This window comes from Poromitra crassiceps (genome assembly GCF_964638095.1).
Source record: "Poromitra crassiceps genome assembly, chromosome: 12".
Classification (NCBI taxonomy): Eukaryota; Metazoa; Chordata; class Actinopteri; order Beryciformes; family Melamphaidae; genus Poromitra; species Poromitra crassiceps.
The window spans coordinates 34,247,130-34,270,099 of record NC_139632.1 but is presented as its reverse complement, the minus strand read 5'-3'; positions in this window follow the sequence as shown (position 1 = coordinate 34,270,099).

Below are 22,970 nucleotides of genomic sequence, written 5' to 3'. Positions count from 1 at the left end.
ATTCCAATTTAGGGGGCGTGGTAACATTTTGATAGATTTTCTGCCATTTTGGTCCAAGGTGCCCTGATTTTCTTTTCTACCTTTCATTACACAGTAGGTTGAGACATTTTTTATGTATGAAACATAAGCTTTTGGCACAATTTACTGTGGAGGTTTCATTGTACTGTGTGGCAAACACTTAAGTTGAAGCATATTCTTTAACAAATATGCTACATTTCATGATCTAAATTCACATATGAGTAAACTAAAGGCACCAATACTTGTTTCAGATGTTAAGTATATGCATTTTAGCATTTATGACATTTGAGAAAGATTTTGTGTTGCCAAAAACACATTTTACAAGCAAAAACAGCAGCACAAGATTTTCGTTTTTTGGTTATAAACTGTTTATACATTTCTGGCTTGTGACAAAATACTGCAGGATATTATGAGTAGAACTTTTAACCCAAAGTCCAGAAGGGTATTGTCTATGAAAAAATGCATTGAATGAGTAGTGCCCATGACATGGGAACGAAACTCATTTTCTAAGCACTTTTTCATGGGTCCCAACACGGCCTACCAATAGCAGGTGGAGCTGCGGCTCTGAGAAACCCCTGGTCTTGAGCCATCTTGAGCGGTCTCGTGCGAGCTGCGCAAGGACCCCAAAATGGCGATGGCCACACTAGGCTTCAGTCCAAAAAAGGAGTCCAAGAAAACCAACGGGTGATGTCATGCTGACTCTCTCCACCTGATAGACCAGAGAGAGTTTGTGACGTCATGCTGACTCTCTCCACCTGATAAACCAGAGAGAGAGAGTTTGTGACGTCATGCTGACTCCCTCCACCTGATAAACCAGAGAGAGAGAGTTTGTGATGTCATGCTGACTCTCTCCACCTGATAAACCAGAGAGAGTTTGTGATATAATGCTGACTCTCTCTACCTGATAAACCAGAGAGAGTTTGTGATGTCATGCTGACTCTCTCCACCTGATAAACCAGAGAGAGAGAGTTTGTGACGTCATGCTGACTCTCTCCACCTGATAAACCAGAGAGAGTTTGTGATGTCATGCTGACTCTCTCCACCTGATAAACCAGAGACAGTTTGTGATGTCATGCTGACTCTCTCCACCTGATAAACCAGAGAGTTTGTGACGTCATGCTGACTCTCTCCACCTGATCTACCAGAGAGAGTTTGTGACGTCATGCTGACTCTCTCCACCTGATCAACCAGAGAGAGTTTGTGACGTCATGCTGACTCTCTCCACCTGATAAACCAGAGAGAGAGAGTTTGTGATGTCATGCTGACTCTCTCCACCTGATCAACCAGAGAGAGAGTTTGTGGAACAACTCTGTTCTCTGCTGAAAGCTTCCTTCCTGAGTCTCAGAGCCAGATCTCCTTGCTCGCCCAGAGTGACAAAACACATGTGGAGGAAAACGGAGCAGCTGCACTTCTACTAGCCCCCCCCCCCCTCTCTCTCTCTCTTTCTCTGTCTGTCTCTGTGTCTCTCTCTCTCTGTGTGTCTCTCTTTCTCTCTCTTTATGTGCCTGCCTCTCTGTGTCTCTCTCTCCCTCACTCTCTCTCTCCGTCTTCCCCCCGCCCTCTCTCTCTCTCTCTCTCTCAGGGTGTAGTTGACCGGATCAGGAGAGCTGTCAGTCTTCATCAGATCAGTGATGTGGCCAATCAGCAGTGAGCTGAGGCATGTTTAACACGAGGTCGCCACCTTGTTTTCTGCCTCCATCCAGCTGCTGCTCCTCATCAGAGCTGCATCTGGACTCAGCTCCTTTCACTAACACGATTTATAACTCCATCTCCCGCCCAACTGGTCAAATCCTGATGTTTGGTCAGGACCGCTTTCCCATTTCTTCAATGTGTAGTCCAATAGACTTCTATAGAACTCCACAGTGTGCAGCGTAGTCCAATAGACTTCTATAGAACTCCTACAACATGCAGGGTAATCCAATATACTTCTATAGAACTCCTACAACATGCAGGGTAGTCCAATAGACTTCTATAGACCTCCTACAACATGAGGTAGTCCAATAGAATTCTATAGAACTCATACAACATGAGGTAGTCCAATAGAATTCTATAGAACTCCTACAACATGCAGGGTAGTCCAATAGACTTCTATATAACTCCACAGTGTGTAGGGTAGTCCAATAGACTTCTATAGAACTCCTACAACATGCAGGGTAATCCAATATACTTCTATAGAACTCCTACAACATGCAGGGTAGTCCAATAGACTTCTATAGACCTCCTACAACATGAGGTAGTCCAATAGACTTCTATAGAACTCCTACAACATGAGGTAGTCCAATAGAATTCTATAGAACTCCTACAACATGCAGGGTAGTCCAATAGACTTCTATAGAACTCCACAGTGTGTAGGGTAGTCCAATATACTTCTATAGAACTCCTACAACATGCATGGTAGTCCAATAGACTTCTATAGAACTCCTACAACATGCAGGGTAATCATACTTCTATAGAACTCCTACAACATGCAGGGTAGTCCAATAGACTTCTATAGAACTCCTACAACATGAGGTAGTCCAATAGAATTCAATAGAACTCCTACAACATGAGGTAGTCCAATAGAATTCTATAGAACTCCTACAACATGAGGTAGGCCAATAGAATTCTATAGAACTCCTACAACATGAGGTAGTCCAATAGAATTCTATAGAACTCCTACATGCAGGGTAATCCAATATACTTCTATAGAACTCCTACAACATGCAGGGTAGTCCAATAGACTTCTATAGAACTCCTACAACATGCAGGGTAGTCCAATAGACTTCTATAGAACTCCCACAACATGCAGGGTAGTCCAATAGACTTCTATAGAACTCCTACAACATACAGGGTAGTCCAATAGACTTCTATAGAACTCCTACAACATGCAGGGTAGTCCAATAGACTTCTATAGAACTCCTACAACATGCAGGGTAGTCCAATAGACTTCTATATAACTCCTACAACATGCAGGGTAGTCCAATAGACTTCTATAGAACTCCCACAACATGCAGGGTAGTCCAGTAGACTTCTATAGAACTCCCACAACATGCAAGGTAGTCCAATAGACTTCTATAGAACTCCCACAATGTCTGAAAATCGACACCACTGGAGTGTGACATTGAAATACAACAGTGCCCAATAAGGGCATCGTGGTCGCGGTGGCGGATGGGATGAGTTTGCCTTCAAAGCCGACAACCGGGGTTCGTATGTATGTGTACAAATGCAAATGAGGCATTATCTACTTAAATATGTGCTAATTTGCATACATTTCCAGAACAGAAATCTGAACATTGGATAAAGCCAGGTTCAAAATTCTTGTGTGTGTGTGTGTGCATGCGTGTGTGATGTGTGTGTGCATGCGTGTGATGTGTGCGTGAGTGTGTGTGTGAGACCTTCCCTGGCAGTGCCGGCCGTGATAAGGAGGGAGCAGCCGATTATGTAAACAAGGCGTCGTTTGATTCAAAACGAGTCTGTCCAGATTGGAAAGGGCGAGAGTCCCTGCAAGAAATACCAGAGAGAGAGTGTGTGTGTGGGGGCATTATTAATACATTATCATATTTCCATGTAATTAGTAGTCTTTTCCACATGAAATGATGAAGCGGCTCGACGGTGCGTTCAACGCTGCGAGGACACCGCTCTCCGACACCACGTGACCTCTGACCTTTCATCTGACCCCCCCCTCATCCACCCACAAGCGATGGTGTGTTATGATACAGATGATTCATATGTGAATGGGGGATATTAAGGTTAAGACTCGGGCTCTCTTGCAGGGTGTGTAACGGCCCAGGCACTCTGGAAATGAAAGAGAACCCAAGTACGCAGGCCTTTGGCAACGTTTCCGGGATCTCACACACACACACACACACACACACACACACACACACACACACACACACATGGACAGCCTGGGCATGCACCCAAACCAAAGCAGCAGTAGGCCTAAGTGGTGGTTCACACTATACGCCGAAACAACGCCAAAGCCGATCCCACTGATCCCGAGCTGCCAGGCAGGCAGTCAATGCAATATGTGAGGAGGTGGGAGGGGCCAGAGCAGCAGCTCCGAGCCGGCCGCTGAGGAAAAGAGACAGGCGTTAGATCAGCTTGTGCCTGCAACTACCCTGCACGTTATGGGTGTTCTATAGAAGTCTATTGGACTACCCTGCACGTTATGGGTGTTCTATAGAAGTCTATTGGACTACCCTGCACGTTATGGGTGTTCTATAGAAGTCTATTGGACTACCCTGCACGTTATGGGTGTTCTATAGAAATCTCTTGGACTACCCTGCATGTTGTGGGAGGTCTATATAAGTCTCTTGGACTACCCTGCATGTTGTGGGAGTTCTATAGAAGTCTATTGGACTACTCTGCACGTTGTGGGAGTTCTATAGAAGTCTATTGGACTACCCTGCACGTTATGGGAGTTCTATAGAAATCTATTGGACTACCCTGCACGTTATGGGTGTTCTATAGAAATCTATTGGACTACCCTGCACGTTGTGGGAGTTCTATAGAAGTCTATTGGACTACCCTGCACGTTGGGGGAGTTCTATAGAAGTCTATTGGACTACCCTGCACGTTATGGGTGTTCTATAGAAATCTATTGGACTACCCTGCACGTTATGGGTGTTCTATAGAAGTCTATTGGACTACCCTGCACGTTGTGGGAGTTCTATAGAAGTCTATTGGACTACCTTGCATGTTGTGGGAGTTCTATAGAAGTCTATTGGACTACCCTGCACGTTGTGGGAGTTCTATATAAGTCTATTGGACTACCCTGCACGTTGGGGGAGTTCTATAGAAGTCTATTGGACTACCCTGCACGTTATGGGTGTTCTATAGAAATCTATTGGACTACCCTGCACGTTATGGGTGTTCTATAGAAGTCTATTGGACTACCCTGCACGTTGTGGGAGTTCTATAGAAGTCTATTGGACTACCCTGCACGTTGTGGGAGTTCTATAGAAGTCTATTGGACTACCCTGCACGTTGTGGGAGTTCTATAGAAGTCTATTGGACTACCCTGCACGTTATGGGTGTTCTATAGAAGTCTATCGGACTACCCTGCACGTTATGGGTGTTCTATAGAAGTCTGCCAATTTGGGTCGTTTGAAGCCAGAATTAAGCCGTTTGAAGCCCAATTTGGGCCATTTGAAGCCCGATTTGGGTTGTTTGAAGCCAGATTTGGGCCGTTTGAAGCCCAATTTGGGTCGTTTGAAGCCAGATTTGGGCCGTTTGAAGCCCAATTTGGGCCGTTTGGAGCGTTTTGTGCCAAGTCTAATTTTACAATGAGATGCACCCACTTTAACCCTGAAGTGTAATTATTACTTCAGACTAACTAATAAAGTAATAAAACCACTAGTAAACCAGTAGGCGGCGCCTGGCCTGCTGTCCAGTGAGTGGCCTGACTGCGGGCACCCAAAAAAAAAAAAAAAAAAAAAATTGCAGGCCAGGCCACCGGGCATTTGCCCGACGTGCCCGATTATGCAGACCGCGCCTGGATGGGACTGAGGGAGTGGAGCAGATGTTGCAGGAGTCAGATGAGACGGTGGAGCCGCGGAGAGACGAGACAGCTTTCATCACAGACCACAGAAGTCTGTCTCAAAGAGAGCGAAGCCTTTCATTCACACACACCTCTCTGATGTGACCGATGATACCCCACACAGTCACACACACACACACACACACACACACACACACACACACACACACACACACACACATACACACACACAATTTCACTTGATTTTTATGGAAAGAAGAATATTCAAACCCTCAAACTTATAAACACTAAAAAAGTAATAGCTCGTGCGAGACGGCACAAGACCAGTTCCCATAGAGCCACAGCGCCACCTGCTACTGGTCTATGATCACTGGACAGGTGACCTGTCAATCACACCCAAAACATATGTCGTTTCCATCACCTATTTGACTCAAAACTGGGTGAGTTACATACAAATGAACAAAGTACAGGTGTTATGAAAGGTGAAATTAGCTATAAAGGCCAAAACTGTGTTTTGAACCAGACTGTAATTTTCTTTTTTTCCTAATTGATGCTATAAAGTTTGGGCATAACATAGGGGTGAATGAGGAATGATTTCCTTTTGGAGCCAGCCTCAAGTGGCCATTCGAGGAAACTGCAGTTTTTAGTATACTTCTGCATCAGCCTCAATGCGACCAAGCAAAACTGCCCTCTCGAGTGTGAACAGAGAGGAGGAGGAGAGGAGTAGGAGGAGGGGGAGGGGAGGGGAGGGGAGGGGGGTTCTTGGCTGGTTTGGACCCAGGACAGTTGAGCATGGCTGGGCTCCAGTCCGCTGGCCGGAGCCCAGCTGCTGCTTAGAATGGTCAGCGGCCCCGCCTTTCACAGCCAGCCCCCATCAGGCCTCTGTGTGTGTGTGTGTGTGTTTGATTGGAGGAAGTACAAACTGAAACATGGAGCAGATCTTCATGGTGTGAACCGTCAGACATGATAGTTTGGCAAAGCCTCACGGTCACACACACACACACACACACACACACACACACACACACACACACACACACACACACACACACACACACTTATCCATTCACCTGTTTTAATTTATCCGCTTGTGAGGCAGGACACCGTGCAAACACCACACACACACACACAGTCACGTTTCCATTCCAGAGAGTAGTCTGCACCGCTGTCTGAACATGTCACATTATTAGGCCAGGTCATAACAGAATATGATATCGTATAGGAAGTAGACAACATATACAAGGTGACTCAGAATCATCAAAAGGAATGAGAATTTGCGGTATGAAACATAATTTGGGGATAGAAAATAATGTGATAAGTGCAGTTATTGCAGAAATAGACTCAATAACAACAATTAAACATGAACAGTATTAGTAACATGAGTATGCAGAGTTTCTCGGTGGAAAATCCTTTTTCGCCATTTTTCCGATTGGATTAGCATTTGACTGGATCCAACGCTGATTGGCTGAAGGACTGGCTAGTGGCTCCGTCCACCGACTGAAATGACTGTGCACAGCACAGAGGCCCGACGGATCCACGGAACCAAACAGAATATGAGTTCATGGATGGGGATTGTTTGAACCAGGCCTAAAGCCAGGTCTAACCTCAGGGCTCTTTAAGCAGCGTCTACCAGGAAAGAAAGATGATGCGTTAAAAAACAAAGAGCAAGAGGGAATGCTTACAGAAAGAAGGAGAGAAAAGAAAAAAAAAACTTTGATGTGTACAAATGCAAATGAGTTTGGAAATGTCAAATTAGCATAATATTTGGTGCCTCGCTCGCCCCCAGTGTGACCCAGCCTCGCTCGCTCCCATGCCACAGGCAGCCTGCACGGCGCAGCGCGGGCCGGGCTGACAGCTCGGCCCGCGTCCAGGCCAAAACTGCACTACACACACACACACACACACACACACACACACACACACACACAGAACAAATCCTGCTGAACATATGAGAGTGGCCTCCCATCACCGCGGGTTCTCGTCCACCTACCCCCCCACTTTCCCCCTGGCCGCATCCCGTCGTCATGGAGACCGACATGATGGAGACTGACAGGGCGTACGACTGACTGACTGGCGGATGGTGTAGAGAGAGAGAGAGAGAGAGAGGGAGACAGAGAGAGAGCGATAGGAGGGTGTTGCTCTGGGCCTCGCTCGGCCACAGAGGAGAATAGAAACACTGGCTTATGTTAATGGAGCTGTTAATTTAATCAGTTACTGGTGGACCATTCCTCAGTTTGTGACCTCGAGCGGCTGCCGTTTACTCTGATGGGAGGATGGAAGAGTGAGAGAGAGAGAGAGAGAGAGGGAGATAGAGAAAGAGTGAGAAAGAGAGACAAGAGATTCAAAAACAACAAAACTGAAACTGAAATATAAATTCCTCTACATAAAAACCACATACTGTTGCAGTCAGGTGAAAACCTCTCATCTCCCAAATGTAAACACTGGTCAGTCGGGGGCCCCTGTTTAGGGAGAGGTGGAACTGGGGGGGGGGGGGATAGCGTGACCCTCCCACGCGCTACTTCCTACCAGTGAAACTCCTCGCTGTCAGGTGAAAAGAAGCAGCTGGCGACTGCACATGTATGGGAGGAAGCATGTGCTAGTCTACAACTCTCCCCAGATCGGCAGAGCGGGTCGGGCAATGACTGGGAGAGCAGGGCGAATTGGCCAAGTACAACTGGGAGAAAACTGGAGAAGAATCTGGAAAAAATTAACTTTGTTTTTGATTGAACGCTGTTATTTAGAAGCAGTGGTTCTCAACATGGGACCTTGAGGCGTCGCCAGCAAAGTGTTCAACTTCACCCTTATTTCATTTACAAGAAGTTAACGCAATTCAAGGATGGAGAAGCATGACTTTTCTGATCATGTGGAACTACAATACAGACAGTCATGCAATTCTGCACAAAATAATATCTGACAAAATACGAAATGATCTCAGATCTCTCATCAGTCTCATCCAATGGGGGTCCATGGCTCTCATACGGACTAGATTGGTGGTCCTTCGTATGTGAAAGGCTGAGGAGAATCACTGAGTTAGTTAGTTGATCTGAGGGTGTTTGAAAGGAGCTGCATTTTGTCACAGCACAGAGGAAACTGTGACGTCTCGTATGATGCTTTAACAGGACAACAGGGACATAATAATAATAATAATAATAAATATAGTATGTCCTGTGTCTTTATTATCTTGATCTCTATTCAGCCTGTTTCTTCTTCTCTGTAAAGGACTTTAACAATAAGCAGTAGGATACATAAAGAAGGCCATGGGACTGACAAGCAGCAGCCAGTAAACCTAACTGAAAGAGCGCAGAGTGCCCCCTGCTGCCACAGCCTCAGAAGACATTCTTCAACAGATATCTCTGCAATGTGAATGAGTTGTAATATCAGTTTGAGATATTGTTATGGAATGGAATTTCATCATCCCTCAGATTCAGTCCTCCTCTAATGCAGTTTAAAGGAGAATGTTATGGCTTTAAATATACTTTTATAAGACACTTCCTGGACTCTTGGTTTCTATTCATTTGGTTTATATTAGACTCAGCCCTCAGTCTTAATCCGTTTCACTCCTGTAAGACTGAGAATATTACTATTTAAATCTTTGCATAACGTTAGGTGGCGCTGTTGGAAGCCTTGCATCGGAGAACCAATCATGAGTGTTGTGGGCGGGCCTGCTTTCTGGGGGCAGATCTCATGCAGAACCGGTGTCTCGCAAAACATCGTCGCATTTGCGGAGAAACATATTAATCACGTAGAAAAAAACATAACCTGTTAATAGGACGTGTTTCATCCGGCCCCGGCGGCTAGAGGTCTTTCCCCCAGCGATAAACCCGACTCCCGAGGCTAACGTTACAGAGCCTGCTGATGACTTCACAGTAGCAAGCGGACCACTTCCGGGTAGGAAAAATGATTGTAAAATAAACCACAGCTATAAATTTTGTTTGGAGCATATCAGCTTCATGCTCTGTGTTAGCACTATGATAAATGGCATTGACGCTACCAAATAAAATTCTAATAATAAATGTAGGCGTGTCTGCTGCCGGCGGTTCTCGCCGGGCTCGGACAGACAGTTTCTGACAGTGAAATTCCCAGACGTTTGGTGGCGCAGCTCACCAAACGTCTGGGAGCCGAGACTAGGTTTATATAAGCTGATACAGTATATACTGTATAGTGTATTATATAGCGGATGAGGGATGATGAAATTCCATTCCATAACAGATATCTAACTCATTCTGACAGGTTCAAACTTTAATCTAAAATGGACAATGTGGATATCTTGAATTGAGGGGAACTAAATATATCTTGAACCAGAATTATGACAAGTCAGAATTTAATTGTAGATATCTGAAACTGAATTGTATATATCTCCAATGAGAAACCCCACACACATGAATGGACTGAATCATTTGAGCTTGGAAGAATGTCACTTTCTTTTTGAGGAGGAAGGAGCTTCTTGGATATTGAGTTCACATTTATGCAATAATACATTTATACAATAATACATTTATACAATAATACATTGATACAATAATACAGCCTGACGAAGACCAGCGAGGTTGAAACGCGTTGTGTTTTGTTGCCCGTGTTTTTGCTTTAAGATGTACATGTCAATATCCAAGAAGCTCCTTTTTTCTATTTTGCATTCTACTTGGCCTGCTGAGCTTTCTTGGCCCACTTTTTTGTATTCTCCTTCTTTTTGAGGAGGACAAATTGAATTATAATATCTGCGATACATATCCAGCCAAGCTCAAATGAAAACAAGGGAGCACATCTCCACCGCTCAGAGCAGATCCATGTGATGTGATGGAACAGGGGAGCTGCGTGTTAGCCTGCGTGAGGCCACTCCCTCCATCTCAAATGTAGATTCTGTGTTTTTTTACAAAGCCAGTCCACATTCATTCATTCTCCTACAGTGCGACTCAGACGCATTATAACGTCATTTTGATCCCGGGTTTCATGGCTTCATAACCAGCATTCATTTAGGTCAGGCATGACCCCGGGGCCTGGGAATCTGAATGCCCAAAAGAGTGGGAGTGACGTTAAATAGTGTTGGAGGTACGAGGAGCAGCTGATGTTTTTGACAACAGTGGTGGTGTGGGTGGCCACGTCAGGTCCTACTGGATTTTAACTCCCAGGTTCCATAGCTCCCTGAAGCTGTCCACCCTCTTCACCACTGTGCCGTTGATGGTGACTGTCGTGAGCGACCTTCTTGGTCTTAGAGAGAGGTTCAGGGAGAGGTGGTTGCCCTGGCACCACTGCACGAGGCTTTACGTTTTTTTTGTAAATGTGTGAGTTTTTCTCTCTCGTAAATTTAGGGCTTTAACATCTTGGAAATTAAGATTTATTTATTTTTTAACCTACAATGACCCTAACATGCTGCGCTAGTGAAACCATGAAAGCGGGCAGGAAAACATCCTGAAATGAAGCCAGCGGAGCAAACTGCTGCTGTGGTCACCTGAGGCCGCGTGGGACCCTCCGGCCGTTTAGAGCCACACATCTAACACACACACACACACACACACACATACTCACACACACACACACACACACACACACACACACACACATCTATTATACATACATGAAGAGAGGGGACTGCCCCAGTCCAGCTGCTGCCAGTGCCCGGTGCTGCCGTCAGCCTTAACGGGCCTAACACACGCAAACACACACGCACAAACACACACGCACAAACACACACACACACTTATCCAGTCACCTGTTTTAATTGATCGGCTTGTGAGGCAGGATGCCTTGCAAACACCACACACACACACACACGCGCACGCACGCACGCACGTGCACGCACGCACGCGCACACACACACACACACACACACACACACACACACACACAGTGCCAGTCGCTTGCTGCTGCCAACCGCCTTCGCTCTGCTGGAACTGGCTTTGTTTGTTGTTTCTCTTCACCATTCACAAATAAAATGAGAGGGGGATTTGGGAGGGCGGGGTCTATGAGATGCCAACACCCCCACCACACACAAACACATACACACACACACACACACACACACACACACACAAACTCTCCAGGCCGTGGGGTCAGCCATCTTCCCAGCACCTCCCATTCACACCAGCAGCAGGGGGAAACTGGGAGCTGTCCGCATGACAGGCCGTGTGGTCAGCAGTTATACAACAGCACTGTCTGTCAAACAGACACATCAGCTACTCCCATTAGACCAGCACTGTCTCTCATAATAGACACATCAGTCACACATTACTGTGTACACAGCACTGGGTCTCATAATAGACATATCAGTCAGTCACATTATTATATCACCAGCACTGTCTCATAATAGACACATCAGTCACTCACATTCTGCAGTAGATCTGTATTGAGACGGGGATGGTTTGACACGCAGCTCAGATGTGAACACTCGTCTCTGCAGAGCATCCTCTTCACAATGGACAAATTAATTCCTCACTGGAGAGGAGCAATTGACAAGGGAAAGGCTGTCTAGTTAAAGCAGCAACTTATCAAATATCATCTGGACCTAAAACAAAAGCAAAAAGTATCAATGTGTGTGTATTGTGCGGAGGAACATTTGCTAATCGGACTCTAAACAATGGCCGGTGCACGGAAGAGGAAGTCTTGGCCTGGATTGTCCGCTGGCCAAATAGCATCAGTCACCCCGAGTCTGATGCTCATCAGGCCGATAGATGATTGATTGCGAGCTAAATAGCTGCCTCGCACACACTAGCTAACTAGCTGCCTAGCACACACTAGCTAACTAGCTGCCTCGCACGCACTAGCTAACTAACTGCCTCGCACACACTAGCTAACTAGCTGCCTCGCACACACTAGCTAACTAGCTGCCTTGCACACACTAGCTAACTAGCTGCCTCGCACACACTAGCTAACTAGTTGCCTCGCACACACTAGCGAACTAGTTGCCTCACACACACTAGCTAACTAGCTGCCTTGCACACACTAGCTAACTAGCTGCCTCGCACACACTAGCTAACTAGTTGCCTCGCACACACTAGCTAACTAGCTGCCTCGCACACACTAGCTAACTAGCTGCCTCGCACACACTAGCTAACTAGCACACACTAGCTAACTAGCTGCTTAGCACACACTAGCTAACTAGCTGCCTCGCACACACTAGCTAACTAGCTGCCTCACACACACTAGCTAACTAGCTGCCTCGCACACACTAGCTAACTAACTGCCTAGCACACACTAGCTAACTAGCACACACTAGCCCCTCCTTCCACATGTAGCCTACAATATTGACCACAGATATCGGGCTAACCCGAATACACTGAACCCCCCTCCCCCCCACTACCGTTTCATCCCCCCCGCTGTTTCATTTCAACTGGCTGGCTCTTCCTTCCCCTTCACTGCCTGAAGCTCCCAGCGCTCCTGTCCATCTGGCCCCTCTGCTGTGGCTTGTGTGTGTGTGTGTGTGGGGGGGGGGGGGGGGGGGGGGGGCACTTGATGTAGGTTAGAGCGATGAATCCAGGCAGTCCCGCTCATTGACTAATGGCTCATTATATGGTATAATAAGGCAGCCGTTTTCGGAACTCCAGCAGAGCTGCTATAGGCCCTTTTCACAGCAGCCATTTTGAGGTGGTTAAAGCACGAAGTAGAGCAGGTGTAACCAATAACATTCATGAGGGCCCTGGCACTGGAACACCTCAATAGAACGGAACGATCATTAATGTTCGTTACACCTGCTTTACCTCCTGCTTAGCCCCTCAAAATGTTTGCAGTGAAAAGGGTCTACAGAGGCCCTGATCACTGTTGGATGGATTAGGTACTCTGTGTCACCGCTGCCAACTATATTTGGAGCCAGTATTCAAAACCTTCAAATTGAGTCATTTTCAGGCCCCAAAAAACCACATTGATTTAAACTCAACTGTAGTCTTCTCTGGGTGGAAAAGCTTCTGAAACATTAGACCATCATGCAATACCAATACTCACCACTGAAACTCAAACTGATGCAAAACTTGGTGTCTGGGTAGTGTAGCGGTAGAATCCCTGCCTACCAAGGTGGTGCAGAGGTGCAGGTTCGTGTCCTCATGTTACCTTCTGCTTGGTCGGGGGTCCATAAAGCCACGCTTGGCTGGTGTCTGCGGGTGGGAAGCCGGATGAGGGTATTTGTCCTGGTCGCTGCACTAGCGCCTCCTCTGGTCGGTCGGGGCTCCTGTTCAGAGGGGAAGGGAACTGGTGGGAATAGCGTGATCCTCCCACGTGCTACGTCCTACCGGTGAAGCTCCCGCTGTCAGGTGAAAAGCGGCTGGCTACTGCGCATGTGTCGGAGGAAGCATGGTGCTAGTCTACGGCTCTCCCCAGATCAATAGAGGGTGGAGCAGCGAGCGGGGCAGCAGAGGGAAAATTGGCCAAGTACAATTGGGGAAAAAATTGGGGGGAAATCGGGGGGGAAAAAAGGCAAAACTAATGCATTAGGCCAGTGGTCCCCAACCACCGGGGCGCGGACCGGTACCGGGGCGCGGACCGGTACCGGGCCGCAACGCATTTGGTACCGGGCCGCGAGCCCGGTCAAATTTTTAATTTTTTTTTTATTAAATAAAATAAAATAAAAATAAACATAGGCTATAATATTATAGGCTGTGTGTGGTAGTTGAAACATAGTTTCAAGTTGACGTTTATTTATGTTTGTAGTTGAAACAAAACATAAATACTGTAGGCTACATACAGTACAACACAATAGGCTGTTAATTACCCTTTGTCGCCACCTGGTGAGTAAATATATACAGTATGTAACTAAAACCATTAAAATTGACAACCGCAACTTCTACCGGTCCTAGGCACAAAAAAGGATGGGAACCCCTCCATTAGGCTAATGCCTTTAGATAAAGAATTAAACACATATGCCCTGCGTGGGGCACGCAGGGCATCACACAACTACGCCACGTCACTACATCAGAAAATATTATCTTCAGACTCAGTGAATGTGCTTGAAATGCTGCATTTCACAAAAGGCGGAATATCTCAGCTAATAATTTGAAACGCCTGTATTTGCTCAAAACAACCTATCTTCTCCGGCTCATAACTAAAGAACGGAAAATGGTATCAATAAACTTTTTTTTGCTGATGATACAATAGAGCCAGCTCGTTCTTTGTGCGTGTTCGGCGTTTACATAGTAATATCACACAATATTCTGTGGGCCTCGAGAAATCACTGAAAACGCTCTGAAAACTCTGGCACTGGGAGCGTCCGTTCTCCAAAAGTGGCTGGCACTCAATGAGTTAAGTAAGTCAGTCCAGTAACGGCATGATGTCACCGTTTCATGCTGTCATTTTCAGAAAATCCAACAAGATTGAGCGGATGGTCTTTCAGCCGGGGGCCATGTGATCATGACCGACCCCATGACTGATTCATTCTCACATCATCCCAATCATACCAGGCGAGATACGTGGCTGCCAACATAACCCACACACCCCGTGCCGGGGGCCGCGCCCGCCGCCAGCTCGGATTGAGTTTTGGCTGCGTCTGTGTTTCGTTTGGGTGGATCCTCCTTTGGGAACGCCGTCCACCATGTTCCTGCCTATCAATGGAAACATTTGGAAGCGTGACCAAAGGCGTTGTCTCGGTCCAAGCCGCTCCCAGCAGGGTGCTGCCGGGATACCGTGGGGCCCCTCAGCACCCCCTGCTGCTACTGTGAAGGCAAACCACACAAGTTGTTCATCTCACACGGGCCATAAAAGAAGAAAAGGAGGACACACCGCACATCAACTTTGCACGAAGACATTCTAGAGTTACCCAGATGGATTGGTTTGCCGATATTTTTTGATATTGGCTTTTTCGCTTAAATATCAGATATCATCACCTCTGTGATGATATCTGTGGCCGCACCAACAGCAACCCAGTGCCAAGCGCACAACAGTGGCACAGATGGGAATCGAACCCAGGACCTTTCCGGGATGAGACGACAGCATTATCATGAGAAAGCGTTCTCCACTGCGCCACCCTGCCACCACATCCTCATATAGGCACCTGACCAGAACCTTCTTAACAGAGTGTCAGATACAGGGTAGTCCCACATGGTCAGACCCAATGTCTTAGCATGCTTCCAGCGCTACGGCCGGCTACTGCGACTAGATACAGGGCAAGACTAACCTGACACTGCCAGATGCTTTGTTACACAGATCATCTGGTAACTTGTGCACAGAAACTGTTTGGTACTAAAGGGCCTCTTGGGGCTTATTGTTTTGAAACAGAGCTTATTTCCTGTCAGCTATTGTATTAGCAGGAACAGGAAGTAAGCAGGGGGAATTTAAAATGTTTATGTTGTCAAGTTAAAACCGTCTAAACTGCACTTTAGATAGATATCACAGTGTCACTTTTTTCAAACGGAGAACTGACTGAACTGGAACTGAAACACTCAAACTGTCCATGAAGAGAGCGGATTCTGATTCTGCTGGTTTGAAGAGTTTCAGCCTGACCCACTTCATATAATGAGCCCCATCATCCAGGCCGTGTGTGTGTGTGTGTGTGTGTGTGTGTGTGTGTGCTCGTGCTCAGCCGAATAGAGACTGTGCTCGTTTGACAGCACTCGTTAATTATCTCATTTAAACACTTTACCTGCATGTCAACTTATATGAGCAACAGGGGGCTGCAGAACAAAGACTGTGTTCCTCTGACAGGCAGACGTCTGAGACCTGCTGTCTGTCTGTCTGTCTGTCTGTCTGTCAGCTCAAGCCTGCACAGGGCTTCACAGACACAGTCTGATTGGTTTAGTTAAATCTCAAGGGGCGGGGCCAAATATGTTGTTTTGAGCACAAATTAGCTAACTGACAAACTTGAAAAAAGAAGGAACTGAAAGTTTGAATTGTTCCGAATAAACCTTGAGTGTACAGTTGTTACCCAATGAGTTTGTCCACTTTGCTGCGGTATTGCTGCAGTACTGCCACAGTGGTAAAAGTGGGGGCTTGTTTTATTTAAATGTTTTCCTTGTTCTTTACAAAAGCCCCGCCCCCTTCCCATCACTGCTGCCATGGCAGCGCAGCAGCGGCTTGGAAATGCGGCACGGCCAAATGAGTTGAGTAACCCCTCTATCTGAGGATTTGCTTTTAGATGTTTTATTATGGATGGAATTATAGTGAAAATAAATGATTCCCCTTTTTGCTTGGGACCCACTGACCTACAATATCTATCTAGCTAAAAAAAGATTCTCAGATGTGTGTCTGTGAGATCAATTCTGATCAAATGAGAGTCCGTGGCCCTAACGTGGACTACGGGCCCGAAAAGAAAATCACTGGACTAGAGAGCGTTTATCTTTGTAGTCATCGAGGTAACTTGGTCTTCTGGAATCGAAAGACAAACTGGTCCACAAAAATAACAATGTCTTTTGTTGCTGTGCTGGGTTCCCCCACCATGACCACTTCCTTTGTGTAGAACCTGAACGTGTGAAAGGTTTTATTAGACTGAGTTTAGCTTGGCTGAGGTTAGCCTGGCTGCAGCTCCAGGTTTGAATGTGAACTTGGAGGATGTTTTGCTAGAAGCACAGCTGCTCCCTCAACTGTGCCTGTATGAATATAGATTAATATTTTTTTATGATGTGGGCCGACACTACCTGACACCTTCTGACTAGAATACCCTCATTAGAAACATCTCTAAACATGTCTGAATTCTGGCTGTGTTTGTGTCCCTCATGCTGCTCTGGGACATTATGGTCACAGCAAGAGAGGGAGCGCCCGGGAAACAAAACGAACTGTTTAGAAGAGGACAAACTCGGGCTAATGACGGTAATTAAAACCACTTATTTAATGAGTGCGTGTTGTGTGGCGACACATTGGAAGTCCCCAACCATCTTAACCACTATTAATCTACGCTAATCAGCGCTGTCGCCCGGCAGGGACGCCACCCCCCCCACCCCCCGCCCCCTCTCCCTCCCTCTCCAAACGGCCCGCTGTCACAGCGGTTAGCACGGAGCGCTAATCACGGGGGCGGCCATATTGAAGTCCCCGTTGAGCAGGTGGTGCTAGTCACAGGCGATGACGGATGACTCTGAAATGCACATGCAGCCCCGGAGGCACGGTGGTGCGGCCGCCGCGCGTTACGCTGAAGCGCTCAAATCGGCCTGATCTCCGTTCATCTTTACATTTTGGAAACACTTGACCCGAAGCGGCGGCTGGTACACGAAACGCAGCAACCTGCAGGGCAGACGCCGCCTCTCAAACAGCCTGTGATTGGCTCTGTTCCAGATTCAATTTAAATATTTAAAAAAAAAGTCCGCCCATCCTGAAGCTGCTTCAGCCCGCGGGCAGAATTGTTTAACATTAATGTTGGACATATTGTATGTTCACGCTGGGCAGGACAGCTCAGCTTCTGGGTAAATGTGGTGCATTCTCATCCAAGTGAAGAAATCCAACAATTCATTCAGACGGTCATGAATGATGATCATGATGAACAAAATATACTGAGGTATGAAAACATAATCTATCATTTAATCAGATTATTTGAATGTCTTGTTCCTATACAGTATGTAATTAAAGATTTAAGTTAAAGGTGTTGTACATTTCAACTGCAAATTAGACATTTCATCACGTTTTCTAATGAGTATCCATGTGTTTTGATTTTTTCAAAAGTTTCACATGATAATTTGGCGTATTAAGAAAAATCTAAACTCATTAACCAGCCATTCCTGAGAGATTCAGATCACCCCAAATACATCTCTAGATGGAGAAATGGTTTGGTGATGGTTAAATAAGAAAAGAGTTTGTTACTAATTTAAAGGGAGGTTATTATGTCTATTGGACTACCCTGCATGTTGTGGGAGTTCTATAGAAGTCTATTGGACTACCCTGCACATTGTGGGAGTTCTATAGAAGTCTATTGGACTACCCTGCACATTGTGGGAGTTCTATAGAAGTCTATTGGACTACCCTGCACATTGTGGGAGTTCTATAGAAGTCTATTGGACTACCCTGCACATTGTGGGAGTTCTATAGAAGTATACTGGACTACCCTGCATGTTGTGGGAGTTCTATAGAAGTCTATTGGACTACCCTGCATGTTGTGGGAGTTCTATAGAAGTCTCTAGGACTACCCTGCACGTTGTGGGAGTTCTATAGAAGTCTATTGGACTACCCTGCACGTTGTGGGAGGTCTATAGAAGTCTATTGGACTACCCTGCACATTGTGGGAGTTCTATAGAAGTCTATTGGACTACCCTGCACATTGTGGGAGTTCTATAGAAGTCTATTGGACTACCCTGCACATTGTGGGAGTTCTATAGAAGTCTATTGCACTATCCTGCACGTTGAGGGAGGTCTATAGAAGTCTATTGGACTACCCTGCACATTGGCAAAAGAGGAAAAAGGGGTAGCCACCATGTAAAAAAAAAAGTGACGCCAAACGTCAGTAGACCAGTTGTGAGAGAGAACCGTTTGACAGAAACACTGCAACTCGTCTCTTTCTTGGTGTTTTGTGTTTCTGTGTTATGGTTTAAGCAGCTGCCTCTGGAGAGGGGACGTGCCTATGAGCAGCAGCAGGCAGATAAGGATGGAGAGGTACAATATGCTGGCTGGAGGATGGGATTAGCCTGAGCGGGCCGTGCCAGACAAGCCTCTCGCCAGCGGGACAATGCGGCTCTTCTCTATGCCTAACCCGGAAGAGAGCGTACCTTTGGCACTGGCACTCTTTGGGATCCCGTTGGGATGGCTCCATCCTCTGGGCTTTGGTTCTGAGAAGGTGTTTTGTAGAGGGGTGGTGGTATCAGGCTGTGCAGAGAGGCTCCATCCTCCTCTCTCACATGTTGGTTCATCTGCGAAGGAACGGGGAAGGCTGTCAGATGCTGAGCGTGACGTGACGGGCTACAGATGGCAACGCATCCAACGCACATCCACCTCCACCAGACCTCCACCTCTCCCAGACCTCCACACCACCACCGCACATCCACCTCCACCTCTCCCAGACCTCCACACCACCACCGCACATCCACCTCCACCTCTCCCAGACCTCCACACCACCACCGCTCATCCACCTCCACCTCTCCCAGACCACCACCGCTCATCCACCTCCACCTCTCCCAGACCTCCACACCACCCGTTCTTTCTGCCACTCTCCTCGCTCTGATTCTCTCCTCTGTGACGCTGCTTTTCACTGTTTCATGCTCGGGAGCTGCAGCTTTCTAATCACATCTCTTCTAGGCAACATGATCTCATTCACACAAAGAAAAGACAGGAGCTGTTTTAAGACTTACTGCAGTTCTCCAGTGTTTTCATCCATTTTGTCCCTAAGATCACCACATGAAAATATTTTCAGATTGTGTCTAAGCAGTCAGAATGAGCCTGTTTCTTATCAAATTCCTCTAAATTAGTCCACAAGAATTCTGTAACAGTCTGTATTGCTGGTAGAGAGGTAACAGATACACTATGTAACAGTCTGTATTGCTGGTAGAGAGGTAACAGATACACTATGTAACAGTCTGTATTGCTGGTAGAGAGGTAACAGATACACTATGGTCACAAGAGTCATTATTCTACATTCTCTAATTGTGTTAACTTCTTGTAAATGAAATAATCGTGAAGTGCTTCATCTATTTGCTGGGGACCCCATGGACCCCCCTCAAAGACCCCTGGTGGTCCCCGGGCCCCATGTTGAGAACCACTGATCCCTAGTCACTGAAACCTAGTCATTCTTAAAAATCGTCTAATTGTGACAATTTCTAGTCAATCGATATCAATTTATATATAATAAATAATATATCTATTCTTCTACTAGGGTTGGGTATAGCAAAATCTGTACTTTTAAGGGTACCGACCGAATTACAATGTTACTACCGAGTACTGATTCAAGTCAGATCGGTACCAAATTCCGGTTCCTGCTGAGAGCGCATCTGTGTGTAAAATGTTCTAAATTAATAACAATGTTGAAATTGATAAGTTTTGACTTATGTTTTGACAGCTGAAAGATGTTTGTAATTACGGAGAGAGGAAGTACCGAATTCCAGGTACCAGAACGGTATCGGTTAAAATGTGAACGGTAGCCAACCCTATCCTCTACTACCCCATGGAGCCCCCTCAAGGACCCCTGGAGGTCCCCAGACCCCACATTGAGGACCACTGACCTAATGGTATCAAGACTGATGTACAGAGGAAAGACAGTGGGACAGATCCAGTGCTGAAGCGAGAGCTGAGAGGGAGAGTGGACGGAGCGATGTGACCCCAGGAGAGGAGCCGCTGTGCGCCGCGGCAGCAGCATGTTGCAGCCTGGAGTCAGACATCTGCTGGGGGGGTGGTGTGTGTGTGTGGGTGGGGGGTGGTCAACATATGTTTCACAGCACTGCCTTCTCACAAACACACACAATCTGAGGTCCCTCCAATTAAAAGCCTTGGAAATATACAGCTTGAAACAGAAAACACTGAGTTTGATCCCTGTTTTGTATTGAGCTCAGTGGAGGAGAGGAGGCGCTGCTGGCCTGGGAGGAGGCTCGCTACCGGCCAGAGCGACCATGTTTATATTTCTAACGTGCCAGACTCCGGCCCACACTCCATCACTCTGCCTGGATCATCGAGATTCAACATTATAAAACCTATAATTCTCTCTCTGTGTCAAACACTTGACATTTAACACAAGATCAGATGTGGAAGGCATCAAGGCATCCTTTTTTCCCCCGTTTGTTTTTATCTGACACTGCACAAAACACTGCATTGACGTACCCTAGGCTTTCTAACAAACATTAGATATTCTATAATAATTATATGTTGATCTATTTATTTTTTGGCATCAAAATTGTCTAATTCAATGATACGAAAAGTGGGTATAGCTTCAATCCAAAAATATCAGTCAGCATCAACTTCCAAAAACGTGTATACAATTTTGCAACCTTTCACGCACATATTATCTTACAAACAATGACAACACTGGTATAATGCGGCTGGTTTGTTGTCAGGCTGGTGGGCTGGTTTGTTGTCAGGCTGGTTGGCTGGTTTGTTGTCAGGCTGGTGGGCTGGTTTGTTGTCAGGCTGGTGGGCTGGTTTGTTGTCAGGCTGGTGGGCTGGTTTGCTGGCAGACTGGTCGGCTGGTTTGTTGGCAGACTGGTCGGCTGGTTTGTTGTCAGGCTGGTCGGCTGGTTTGTTGTCAGGCTGGTCGGCTGGTTTGTTGTCAGACTGGTGGGCTGGTTTGTTGGCAGACTGGTCGGCTGGTTTGTTGGCAGACTGGTCGGCTGGTTTGTTGTCAGGCTGGTCGGCTGGTTGGCAGACTGGTCGGCTGGTTTGTTGTCAGGCTGGTCGGCTGGTTGGCAGACTGGTCGGCTGGGTTGTTGTCAGGCTGGTCGGCGGGTTGGCAGACTGGTCGGCTGGTTTGTTGGCAGACTGGTCGGCTGGTTTGTTGTCAGGCTGGTCGGCTGGTTTGTTGGTGGGCTGGGGGGGCGGGGGCCAGGCATCCCGGTGCTAAACCAGTTAGCACGGCGATGTGATTCCCAGTGGCAGAAGGCTGCGACTCGCTGAGCCTCACTGGAAGACGATCACATTAATTATGCTAAACAGCCGTAAAGCGAGAGGGGAAACGAGCGGCGGGGGCGGCCGCGCTTTAGCATCGCTGCGAGGGGAAGGACATTATCATGACCTGTGGAGGAGGTGGTGTTGTGGCATGTTCCAGCTTGTTACATCAAAGATACAGCACCTTAAACAATGTCCCGTTGTAGAATTTACATAGAGCTGCTTTAGGTGAGAGGAGAGAGAAAGAGACAGACTGTGAAATTTAGACTAACACTATAACCTCGCGTCAGCAGGCTCTTCTCGGGGAGAAAGAGCCTGGTCTCTGTTTACAAGGGATTTTGTCACTCGGCCTGTTTCCGGCCTAGACCCCGCCCTAGACAGGAAACAAGCAGTGGAAACAGAATAAGAAAATCATACAACAAAACAAAAGATGGACGTACCGAACAAAGTTTTTGAACAAGTTCTTGTAGAAACATTGCGGATTCACAATATCACATATTTTAAGCCAATACAGAAGCTTTTTTTTATCAGGCTCTAGCTAACGTAACCTCGCTGCGTCAAGCTAACGGCAACAAAGAAGATTTTTTTTGGTGCACTTGTTTCCTGTTTCCTTAGTTTACGCCCCCAATGCCAAAAGCGGTGTAAAGCGTGCCCAGACTACTAACACGCTGGGTTGCAGAATGTATGGCGAGACAGAGGGAGAGATAGTAATGCTATATTTCACAAAATATAATAAATTTTTCACACTTGCTTTGGCAATGTAAACATTTTTCCCATGCCAATAATCCCCATTTGAATTGAATTGAATTGAGAGAGAGAGAGAGAGAGAGAGAGAGAGAGAGAGAGAGGGGGAGAGAGAGAGAGGGTGGGGGGATCACCTTCAATCTCCATATTGTCCTGTGGCTGTCCTCCCTCCTGTAGTCCCACTTTTTCCATTTGTCCTCCAGTGCCTCATTTTTCTCTCCGCACTTTATGGGTGTGGCCTGGCAGAGCCGTCACCCTGTCCGCCTCATGTCGGGATCTCCTATAGAGCCCGTTTTCAATTAATGTC